The following is a 12,981-nucleotide window of genomic DNA, read 5'->3' on the forward strand; positions in this document are numbered from 1 at the left end:
CCACGATCTACTTCATCTCTGGTGAGAGGCTTCTAATTCAGCATGGGCGGGACAATATAGGCTTTGTTAAATCCCAGATTATACGAGATAAAGCATCTGTCACGTCTCGTATTCCTGGAAAATTGTGACAGGTGCTTGTCTGGACTGGTCGCGTTTTAAATGTCTTCAAAGAATTTAATGGTCCTCTCTTGTCCGATTATCAATTCTAACTTATAAACTTCGTTACATTTGGAAGCCTCATGGCTTCCAATTTTACTTATGTTATTATGAGGTTTACGAAAGAAACTTAGACGAAAGGAGACTAGAGAATATTTTGTCTCGTTTCGGAAATACGAGATGACAACGGGATAGCCACGAAAACAGTGGGCGGATCTAGGAGGTAAAAACTGGAACTGCCTGAATTTAGACTAACACTAGTATATCACGACCTTACTATAAATTTTCAAAACTATATAAATAATAGCTTAAATTATTTTCGTTAATATGAAAGTGGGGGGCTTAGGTCCTCCGTCCCCGAGCTAGATCCGCCACTGCACAAGACGAAACACAGGATTTTCTTGCCTCTCTAAAACGAGACATTTCACATGGCGATACAAAAGAGGAAACCATGTTGTGTATAACACATAATTACCATTTTTTTATAAAATTCTGTTTTCATTTCATTATCAAGTTCTTTCTCTAAATCCGACCTCGGATCATCCTCTTTTCATTGACCGTCATTGTTTCCTTCATAACACGTGTTCATAATTGTAATTTATTTTTTTTTTTAAAATCATCCTATTTTCTACGCTTTTCATTCCACGGTCAGTCTACGGTTTTCATTCTACCATTTGTGAAGTGGAATTAACATATGATAGGTTATAATGGTGTGAATGTTTGTTATGTGTCTAATGGTTTGAAACCAGTGTATATTTAGACAATCGATATTATGTGGGGTTGATTGCATTTATCCAATACTATTTTTCTGTCTATGCATGGTATATCTATAAGTATAGTGTTCTACGTTTCCCTTCGTAGAACAAAGTTGTTTGAAGGCTCTGGATTAAGTTTAATTTAATTGTATAATATTCTAGCATGTAACTTTGATGGAGAAATGGTTGTTAGAACTACAGCTTGAAGTGTGGAATAAGGGATCTTTCTTTTTTCTCTTGAAATGTCTGCAATGCATTGCGTGTTCCGTTCACTGTATCGCTATCAGTCCTCACTGCTTCCTTCAGGCGTTATTCAGCGTGCCTCGATGGCTAGCCTCTGCATAGCAAAACTCACGAATGTAATATTCATGATTCACTGTGTAACGCAGTGTTGCAATAACTTCGCTTTGTCGTTCAGAAATACAGTGCGTTTGCTGTCTTGAATATCAATGAAAGTGGTTGTGGAAAAATAATTGAATACGAATGTGCTAAAAGTCTACTTATATATTAGTGATATGTTGTTCGAATCTTGGAACCTTAGGTGATAACGCTGGCAATTATTACTTTGCTGTTTGTATTCAGCATTCTTATTATGTAAGCGTCTATTTGTCATCTCGTTTGATTTGAATGGAAGCACCACACTCTCAGTTCCAGGAGCATGTCTCTCTTTCTCTTTCTTTCTTTCTTTCTTTCTTTCTTTCTTTCTTTCTCCTGTCTCTGTCTCTCTCTGCAATACGTACATTTTTTGAAGAAATGTGCTATCGTAAGGACTCACATGGGCGAAATTCGGAAGAATTTCCAGTTTCTAAGGTCACTACCATCTGCTGATACAACCTCTGATTAAATATCCTTGCTTCCTCATTTTCATTGTCTCACTTCTCTAATATATTTAACCGAAACTTTTAGCTCGTCTTCACTTAACATATTAAACGGGTAATACTCTCTCTTTTACCACCTTTCATGTGCTGTATGCATTACTTAAAAAACAAAAATATATACTACCTGGAGTAGATTCGAACCGTCGTTCTTTGGATTTGTAATCTAGCACTTTAACCACTACACGAAGATCATTGCTTGGTAAACGCTTAGTTGTTGGCATATTTGTTGTATTTTTATTCTATGTTCCTACTTCAACAATTTTTACTCTCTTTCTCCGTTTAGCAGCTATTTCTGGCTTTATCTTTCGGTGTCGCCCTTTATTTACACTATGCACTATTCGTATTCACAGCTTGTGCCCCTCTGCAATGTCTTATTCAGATTAGAATATTCTTCTTGTCTCTCAGTAAACATCTGATTGATTTAATTCTCATACTGTCCATGGATGGAGCGCAGGAATGCCAGACTCAAAATACAGGTGTACCTTTACTTTCCTGATAAATAATACATACATACATTGTACAAAAACTCACTTGTGTTTAACTTCATTTTTCCCCATTTTTAAAAATGTGGGTTAGACCACTGTTGCGCTCACTCCCTCAAAAGTTATTAATTGTCTTAACCAGGTACATTCAGGTCTTCTGAAAGTACTCTTTGGTAGGACAGCAGGGGCAGAGATCTTTAAAGCGGTTATAGAATTAATGGCGTCCAAAATCATGAACTCGAATCGTGACTGCTGGTGCTTGAACACTTGCAATTACACAATTAATGGCGCCCGATAGTAGCGACACGAGTCGAGACCGTTACATAAATTAATGATACCAGAACTAGCGGCTCAAATCCTGACGATCCTAGAATTTTCATTCGATTAATATTTTAATACACTATTTATTTTCAGCTTAGAACGAGGATTTTCTTTAGAAAATGGTTTCTCTTTCAGGTGAATTTAATCATTTGTTTTAACGATAGTTTATTTTATTCAGTTCAATATGACACGTTAACCGCCACCAAGTTATAGAAGTATTTTTGTGGGCGCTCTGTATATTTTGTAAAGACAGTGATTATTTTTTGATTTGTACATTATTCTGCGACTCAAATAAGTTGTTTCTTCGGTGGGAATTGATTCTTTCACACGCACCTAGACAAAGGAGTCTTTCATTGTTTTTTTTTTCACATATATTTTTCTGTATATATATGTAAAACATTGATTTATGGTGATAACATTTCAGTAAGCGACGAAACATCTCAGTGTTTGTCCCTGACTTATTAATATGCAAAGTACACATTCTACAGTTATTTGGAATTGAATTAAGTGCTTTCTTTAATCGTTTATGGAAATACTGCGATTTGGAGCACATCAGGTGCAGAAGTGAATGAATGGCACCAGCCACATCGCTTTAGCAGTTCGTTATGTGTACTTTCACACGCCCGAGTTATTGCAATGTCTTTGCGTCGTGGCCAGTGAACTAAAATTAACACACATTCTTTTCCATATTCCATTTGCATGTATACACGACTCCAAAAGTGCATTACCACCTGCTATTCTCCTTTTCCTACAATAACAGGCAACCCAGAAAGCTCGGCGGTCAGGTTGGTTGCGAATTCGAAAGGCGCTGGACCAGACCTCAATTTTGTAAGAAATATAACAGTGTGGCAAAATAAAAATAAGAGAATAAAACAAATTGTTAAGAATGAGAATTTTATTATCGTGACGGAGTTGGATGACATGAAAAGTTACAAAATGATCTTACTTAACCAGTTCAAACAAAATGAATGGCAACAAATATATACCAGAGGAAAGCATTTCTCTTTCCTCCCCAAAAAAATAATCACATAAAACAGAAAAAGTTACATAATGTAAAGTTTTAATATAAAACCCACACAAAAATTTAGAAAGTTGACACCCGAAAGGCAAGAACAACTGAAACGAAGTGAATGAAATAGTGCACAGATATTGGAAACATAAAAAGAGGGAATACGGGTATCGTATTTTCTTAAGAAAAACGGTTGGGCGAGACACGGACCTCTCCAAACATTTAATCACGAAATATCGAAAGTACCAGTAACGGTATGTCAGATGTGTGTAAAGGACAGGAAGAATTGCAACGAAACTTTACGTATGGACAATATGCAAAAAATAAACGAATACGGGTTTTTTATTTTCCGCGAAGAAACAGTTTTACGGGGCAAAAGCCTCAACTACAGTTTTGAAAGTTGCCCGAAAGGCAAAACGAAGTGAATCCAAGTGAATGAAATTCTGCACAGATACTGTAGACGTAAAATGGGGGAATACGGGTTTCGAATTTTCCTTAAAAAAAGGGTTGGGTGAGGCACGGACATTATCATGAAATATCAAAACTGCTAGTAACAGTATGTCAGATGTGTGTAAAGGACAGGAGGAATTGGAACATAACTTGGTGTATGGACAATACGCAAAAAATGAACGAATAAGGGTTTTTATTTTTACGGAAAAACGGTTTTAGAGGTTAAAAACACCAACTCAAAATTTTGAATTTTGATGCCCGAAAGGAATGAAGAGGAGAACCGAAGTCAATGAAATTGTGCACAGATATTGCAGGCGTAAAATAAGGATACGGATTTCGTATTTTTCTGGATAAATGCCTGGGTGGGGCAACGACCCCTCCAAACCTTTGATCACGAAATATCAAAAGTGGTAGTAACAGTATGTCGGATGTGTGTAAAGGATATGAAGAATTCCAAGGAAATATTGTGTATGGATAATACGTAAAAAAATTTATACGGTTTGCTTTGTATTTTCCGGAAAATGGGTTTTAGGGGCAAAAAATGCAGTCCAAAATATTGAAATTTGATCCCGAAAAGAAAGAAGAAGTGAACCAAAATAAATGAAATTTTGAACAGATATTGTAATCACAAAATAGGGAATACGGGTTTCGTATTTTCTTGGAAAAGACGGTTAGGTGGGGCACGGACCCCAGCAAAACTTTGATCACGAAATATCAAAAGTGCTGGAACCTGTATGTCAGATATGTGTCAAGGACATGACGAATTCCAAGGAAACTATGCGTATGGACAATGTGCAAAAAATGAAGATATATATTTTATTTATTTTCTTTGAGAAAATGGTTTAAGGGGGCAAAGAAACCCACCCCAAAATTTTGAAATTTGACGACCGAAAGGTAAGAAAAAGTGAACCAAAAAGAATGAAATTTGGCACAGATATTGTTAACATAAAATGAGGGTGTACGGGTCTCGTATTGTCTGGAGAAAACTGTTAGATGTAGCACGGACCCCTCCAAACCTTTGATCACGGAATATGAAAAGTGCCAGTAACAGTATGTCAGATGTATTTAAAGGACAGGAAGAATTGCAAATAAGCTTTGTGTATGGACAATACGCAAAATAATAAACGTATACGGTATTTTTATTTTCTGCGGGAAAACAGTTTTAGGGCCAAAAGACCCCATGAAAAATTTCGGAATTTGACGCACGAAAAGCAAACAGAAGTGAACCGAAGTGAATGAAATTGTGCAAAGATATTGTAGACATGAAATAAGGAGATATGGGTTTTATATTTTCCTGGAAAAAATGGTTGAACGGGCACAGACAACTACAGACCTTTGATCACGAAATATCAAAAGAGCTATTAACTGTATGTCAGATGTGTTTAAAGGACAAGAAGAAATGCAAAATAACTTGGTGTATGGACAATACGCAAAATACAAACGAATACTCGTTTTTTATATTCTGCGGAAAAACGGTTTTTGTGGGCAAAAGCACCCACCCATAATTTGGAAAGTTGACGGAAAAGCAGGCCAGAAGAGAGGAACAGAAGTGAATGAAATTGTGCACAGATATTGCAGACATAAACTGAGGATACGGGTCTCGTATTTTTCTAGATAAAACGGTTGGGTGCGGCACCGACCCCTCCATACCTTTGATCAGGAAATATCAAAAGTTCTGGAACCTGTATGTCAGATGTGTGTAAAGGACATAACTAATTGCAAGGAAACTATGCACATGGACAATGTGCAAAAAATGAAGGTAATTTTTTTAATTTCTTTCGAAAAATGGTTTAAGGGGGCAAAAGAACCCACCCCAAAATTTTGAAAGTTGACGCAAAGGAGGTAAGAAGAGGGGAACCGAAATGAATGAAATTGTGCACAGATATTGCAGACGTAAAATGAGGATACGGGTTTCGAATTTTTCTGGATAAAATGGTTGGGTGGGGCACCAACCCCTCCACACATTTGATCACGAAAAATCAAAAGTGGTAGTAACATTATGTCAGATGTGTGTAAAGGATAATTAGAATTCCAACTAAGCTTTATGTATGGACAATATTCAAAAAATAAACGAATACTTTTTTTAATTTTCTGTGAAGAAACAGTTTTAGGGTGCAAAAGTTCCCACCTAAAGTTTTTAAAGTTGACGCCCGAAAGGGAAAAAAAAGTGAACTGAAATGAATGAAATCGTACACAGATATGGCAGACATAAAATGAGGGAATACGGGTTTCATATTTTCCTGGAAAAAAGGGTTGGGTGGGACACAGAACACTAGAAGCATTTGATCACTAAATATCAAAAGTGGTAGTAACAGTATGTCAGATGTTTGTAAAAGAAATGAGGAATGCAACGTAACTTTGTGTATGAACAATAGACAAAAAATAAATGAATTCGTTTTTTTATTTTCGGTGGAAGTCGGGTTTTGGGGGGCAAGAGTCCCCGTCAGACATTTTGGAATTTGACCCAAGAAGGCAAGAAGAATTGGACCGAAGTGAATAAAATGTGCACAAGAGGTAAGATGATGTAGAGGTAAGATGATGTAATATTGTAGAGGTAAGATGATGGAATACATGTTTTGTATTTTCCTGAAAGCAAAAAAAAAAAAAAAAAAAAAAAATCTTGAGTAGACCGTTCCTTGAGTGGCGGGAGGAGTGAACCGAAGCGAATGAAATTGTATATAGATATTGGATATGTAAAATAGGGCCTTTCGTGTTTCACAAGTGTCGTGTCTTTATCCGATTTTTTTCAAATTTGTCATATCAACTACAAGCACAAACGGTATAGCGTATTTTATAGTATTTCAGGTGGAACCTTTAACCCTTACAATGTTTTTGCGCATAAAAAAACGCGTCAATTTATTTCCAGTTTGCTGTTGATCTGCCAAATTTGAAGCAAAACGGATAGAGACAGGTGAGAAAGACAAATGGCATTATTTTACACCGGGTCTATATAATATCTACACACAATTTCATTTGCTTCGGTCCGCTCCTTCCTGCGCTATTACCGTAATATTTACATTTTTTTCCGGATGAGGCCTAGGCCCCAGCACTGTTTTTCCTCAAATATTAAAACACGTTTCATTTATTATTTTGCAAATTGTCCCTATACGAAGTTTCGTTGCAATTCTCCAGTCTTTTCGAGCTTCTGACGTATGCTTATTTGCACTTTCGATATTTTATAATCAACGGATTACAAGGTACGTACCTCACTCAACCGTTTTTTTTTTCAGGAAAATACAAAACCCAATTATCTCATTTTATGTTCACAATATCTGTGCACAATGTCATTCAATTCGGTGCACTTTTTCTTGCCTTTTGGGCCTCAAATTTCAGAATTTTGGGTGAGGGCTTTTGCCCCCTAAAACCATTTCTCCGCAGACAATAAAAAACCGTAGTCGTTTATTTTTATCGTATTGTTCCTACACAATGTGTAGTTTCAATTTTTCTTGTCCTTCAAGCACTTCTCACGTACTATTATGAGCACTTTGGTATTTCTCGATCAAAGTTTTGGAGGGGTCTGAGTCCCACCTAAACTGCATTCTTTTTGTCAGGAAAAAAGGAAACACGTTTTCCCTCATTTTATGTCATCAATATCTGTGCACAATTTCATTCACTTCGATTCACTTAGTCTGGCCTTTAGGGCTTGAACTTTTAAAATTTTGGGTGGGGCTTTGGCCTCCTAACACCGTTTATCCGCAGAAAATAAAGAAAAGTATTCGTTTATTTTAGCGTATTGTTCCTACACAATGTGTCGTTTCAGTTTTTCGTGTCGTTCAAGCACTTCTGACATACTGTTATTAGCCCTTTTGACATTTCACCATCAGTTTTGGAGGTTTCTAAACGTCCCGCATAAACGGTTTTATTTTTTTCAGGATAATAAGAAACCTGTATTCCCACCGGTGGCGACGAAGAAAAATTCGCCTGTAGAGGGATAAATGGCTGAGGTCTTTTTAATTTAGCCAATCAGAGCTCCGTTAATTGTGTATGTTCGACGATAACAGCTTCGGATCAGATAAAATACACTCGGCATGTAATTATTACAAAATGACGCGTGTCTGCTTAGTTTATTTCATAGTTCTCCCATATTAACTTTCTAATGATCGGTTACAGTATTCACTTACGAGGACTGAATACTGCCGGAATTTTTGAAATGATCCGCATTGATTTAAATGGGAAACTATTCCACTTTTTAAGCCGAGACGAGACGGAATTTCAAGATTATGATTGTATTGATACCTTCCGTGTAATTATTAGGTTGTCTGTATCTTAGTGAAAATTAATTTATTTTTTACGCAAATTTCTAAATTCAAAGTTCAGTACCTGTGAGGAAAAGAAATCACGCCACGAATAAGTAAAAAAAGGTCGTTAGTTTTTATCAACGAAGACAAAGAAGGGGATTGAACTTAAAATCTTGGAGAGAAGAACACAATATTGTAAGCGAAGTTCAACGTAAAATATACAATATAATTCTTGTCATTATAAAGAAACTCGTATTTGTTTCTGGTTGCCTCGCGTGTGGCGTTGCCAATTCTCCTGTACGTGTTCTGAGTGCGGCACAGACACTATTAGATCAGCTGAGGGAAAACAAGAGAAAAACAGCTCGCACAATCAGCGAGTTATTATTTTCACTATATTTACGTTTTACTTTCTTACTATATTATTGTTTATAATTAAGCCATGACCTTCTGTGCACATTACAGTCATCTTCAATAATCAGTGCCAAGTCTAGGGGAAAGGGGCGAACGCTCCGATGTTTAGGGGACGACGAGCTGAAAAAGTAAAAAGTAAAAGCTCCTAAAAAAGAAATACAATCACCTATTGAATTTAATTTGGCCCAAACGTCTTTCAAATTTCAATACCAATATGCTCATACATTTGTAATGTTAATACTAGGGATGGGCAAAACCGGTTTTTATACAAACCGAAAACCGGTTTCTATAAAAACCGAAACCCGAAAAACCGATATTTTGATTTTCTACAAAACCGGTTCTGTTTTTCATCGAATCCGGTTTCGGTTTTCTCCCAAACCGGTTTCGGTTCTCACCGAAACTGGTTTCCGTGAAAACTTTCCGAAAACACATACAACTATTTCTGTGGAAATGGATTCGGTTTCCGGAGAACAACGAAACTCCATTCTGGTCAGAAATAGAACAAATTTTGAAAAAAAAACGGAATCGGTTTTTAAGAAAACCGAAACCGGATCAGGTGAAAAACGAACCGGTTAAGAGAAAACCGATAACCGGTTTCGGTGAAAAACCAAAACCGAAAACCGTTTTTTTTTGCCCACCACTAGTACATACAACCTACCTTCCTCTGCAATTCAAAATACGTAGGCAGGTCTCTATTAAAAATTTAAAAGAAATTGGACCACATGATGCGAGACCATGGTGGCCGTCACGTCGGCTAGTCGTGTTGTGTAGCTAAAAAAAAGATGACTCTTCTCTTCACTGCCCCTTGAAACTTCTTTCGTTTTATCGAAGCCAGGACTGCCTATTTGGGAAAAGTCTCAATGTTGAGGATTGCTAGTGGTAAAATAAATGCATCCGCCGTTCTGTTGGAAAGGGCTGCGGGGCTGATGGAAAGTGCAGTAAAATTTTACGTTGTCCCAATTGGAAATTATTTAGATTCGACACTACCAATCTATATAAAATCTATATAAAATCTATATAAAATTGAAAATAACTATGTTTGTGAGCAAATCTCCTGAACCGCCCAACCGATTTCGATCAAATTTTTAACATGGATGAGTTTCAAGGCTGGGCTGGCTTTAGGCTATTCACTTTGTTGGTAGAGCTGAGGGGAGGGGGTGTAAACATAAATAAAACTTTATAACTCCTGAACCACTAGACCGATCTTGATCAAATTTTAACATAGATTAGGTTCAAGCCAGGGACCGCTTTTATGATTTAAATTTGACGGAGCACCGTGAGGGAGGAGAACGAGGGGGATATATATATATATATATATATATATATATATATATATATATATATATATATATATATATAAGTCAATTTATATAAGACTGAAAATGACTATTTTGTAACTTAATAACTCTTGAACTATCTGACCGATCTCAATCAAATTTTCAAGATATATGAAGCTTATAGTAGAAGAAACAAACGAGAAAAAATGGCCTAACCCGGAAATAATTGCAACACAAATGGTTTTTTCGCCTATCACTTCCAAATAGCGTTGCTAATAATATATTCAAAATCCGCTTTCGTAATGCTTGGGGAAAGTCCGCCATCTTGGATTCAATATGGCGGCCACACCGAGACATCGACTCACACTTAAATGACAATATCTACTCACAGATTTAAGCTGAAAACTTCGTTCCTGCGCCATTTTCAAGATAATAGCATACCTTAAGGGATGCAAGTTTGCATGCCTCTATGTACCACCGCCATATTGAAAAATTAAAATAAAAATGACTACCTTTGTGACTTCATCACTCTTGAACCACCTGACCTGGTTCAAAAATTATTTGTGTTGCAATTATTTACTGGTCAATCCGTATACTGCGTCTACTTAGCTTCTAGCAGGAACCTGAGAAAAAAGTCATATTATCGAAAATCGCACACCCAGTGCCACATAAATTCGACTAGCTCCGTTACTTTGTAAGATAAACGAACATAAGTACCCTCGTTGGAAAGCTAAGATCATGAGCTTTTACGTTTATTTCAAGACATTTCTGCATATCTCTGTTAGTTTCTGAGTTATCTGCCAATAAAACATTATTACCAATTGAAAAAGAAACTATATTTTTAATAATCGCCGCCATTTTTCAATATGGCGGTGGTACATAGAGGCATGCAAACTTGCATCCCTTAAGGTATGCTATTATCTTGAAAATGGCGCAGGAACGAAGTTTTCAGCTTAAATCTGTGAGTAGATATTGTCATTTAAGTGTGAGTCGATGTCTCGGTGTGGCCGCCATATTGAATCCAAGATGGCGGACTTTCCCCAAGCATTACGAAAGCGGATTTTGAATATATTATTAGCAACGCTATTTGGAAGTGATAGACGAAAAAACCATTTGTGTTGCAATTATTTCCGGGTCAAACCGTATATTGCCTCTACTATTAAACCTAGAAACAGTTTTGTAATTACGCTTTAACGGTACATTCTAGGGGAGGGGGACGTATAATAAAAACTAATAAAACCTAATAACTTTTGAACCACCCAACCAATCTCGATCAAATTTTCAACATGTATGAGGGTCGTTCTTTGGGTGTTTTTTATCGCTTCATTTTGACGAGCCAACGTAGGAGAGGGGGAGGAGAAATATATGTAAAAAATTAAAATAAAAATGACTACCTTTGTGACTTCATCACTCTTGAACCACCTGACCGATCTCAATCAAATTTCCAACATACATGAGTTTAAGGACAGGGATTGCTTTAGGCTATTCACTTTGGCGATGCAAAGTAGGGGAGGGGAAGGGGAGAAAAAATTTAAAATGATGAAAAATTACTGGTATTAGTGTTGAATTCATAGTTTTCGGGGTCGATGAGAGAAACAGTGATACTTCTGATGCTGTTTCAATCCACGTTCAGCCCTGATGGTTGAGGAGCGGGAGGGTACAAAGTATGGGAGGGGGATACACATTTAAAAATGTTCGAAAATGACTAATATTAGTGTCGAATGCATAGTTTTAGGAATAGCTGATATTAACGGTGACAATTCTGATGCCGTGTGCCGCAACACGGAGGAGGGGGAGGGGAGCTATATATAATAATAATAATAATAATAATCGAAAATGACCAATATTGGTGTCTAGTCCATAATTTTCGGGATCGTTCTGATGAACTGTAACATTTTCGATTCGGTTTAAATGCACAACCAGCTTCGCCACTTGCGGGAAGGGGAGAAAGAAATATATAAAAATGGTCAATAATGGCCACTATCAATGTCGAATTTATAGTTTTCTGGGTCGCTTATATGAACAGTGGTACTTTCGATCCCGTTTCAATTCAAATTCAATCACACAACTTGGGGGAGGTGGAGAAAGAGATATTGAAAAATGATCGAAAATGACCGACATTAGTGCTGAACCCACATTTTTTGGGGGGTCTCTGAGATGAACAGTGACACTTTGGATGCCTAGGCCCGCAAAATGAGAGAGGGGAAAATATACATATAAATGACCGAAAACGACTAATATTAATGTCGAATCCATGATTTTTGGGATCTTCGAAATAATCAATGATCTTTAAAATGCTGTTTCAATCGATGGCATTGAAAACAAAAGAGCGTATTTCACGGAATACGGAGTAGTGCATTTTAATTTTAATTTCAACCCAGCGAAGCTTGTAATATGTGCTACTAATACTAATAAAGCTCGGGCACTGTCCTTTCTCTATTTCAAAACCAGCTACAAATCTCTTTGATATAATATCTGTTACTGCAGCTATCAGTATATTTTTGTTTTCGCTTTTATACAACACCAATGTTATAAAGGATGGTCTATTTAATGTGAGTTCGGAGCTTGAATCTGATAGGCCGTTTCCAACCATACTATCACGCCTCCAGGAAAACTGGATTACAGGGCAGAGTCTAAAGCAAGAAATTTATATTTCTTTTGCTAAAAAAAATCTTTGGTTTGCATACTAGTCACAGCACATATTTAGAGTTTTTTTCAACGAATCCTAATTGCTGACTACTTTAATGCTCATATTTCATTCTCATGTAAAAATTTAGGGCGAGCCCGGCTCCCTAGACTCCCGTGGATACTGGCCTGTGTGACCCCCACCCTCGAACGCAGTTTTCTGGGAGAAAGCCTCTATTCTTCCTTTTTGTCTGTCTTGGTGGGTACCGTTGATGATTTTTTGAGGTTTTCCAGGGATAAAATTCTCCTCGGAGTTATATATCCTATGGTGCTCAATAAGAGTTGAGTTGATTTTATCGTCCCTTTGAGCAGCGAGGCT

This window comes from Thermobia domestica, chromosome 8 (assembly GCF_964235325.1).
Source record: "Thermobia domestica chromosome 8, izTheDome1.hap1.1, whole genome shotgun sequence".
Lineage (NCBI taxonomy): Eukaryota > Metazoa > Arthropoda > Insecta > Zygentoma > Lepismatidae > Thermobia > Thermobia domestica.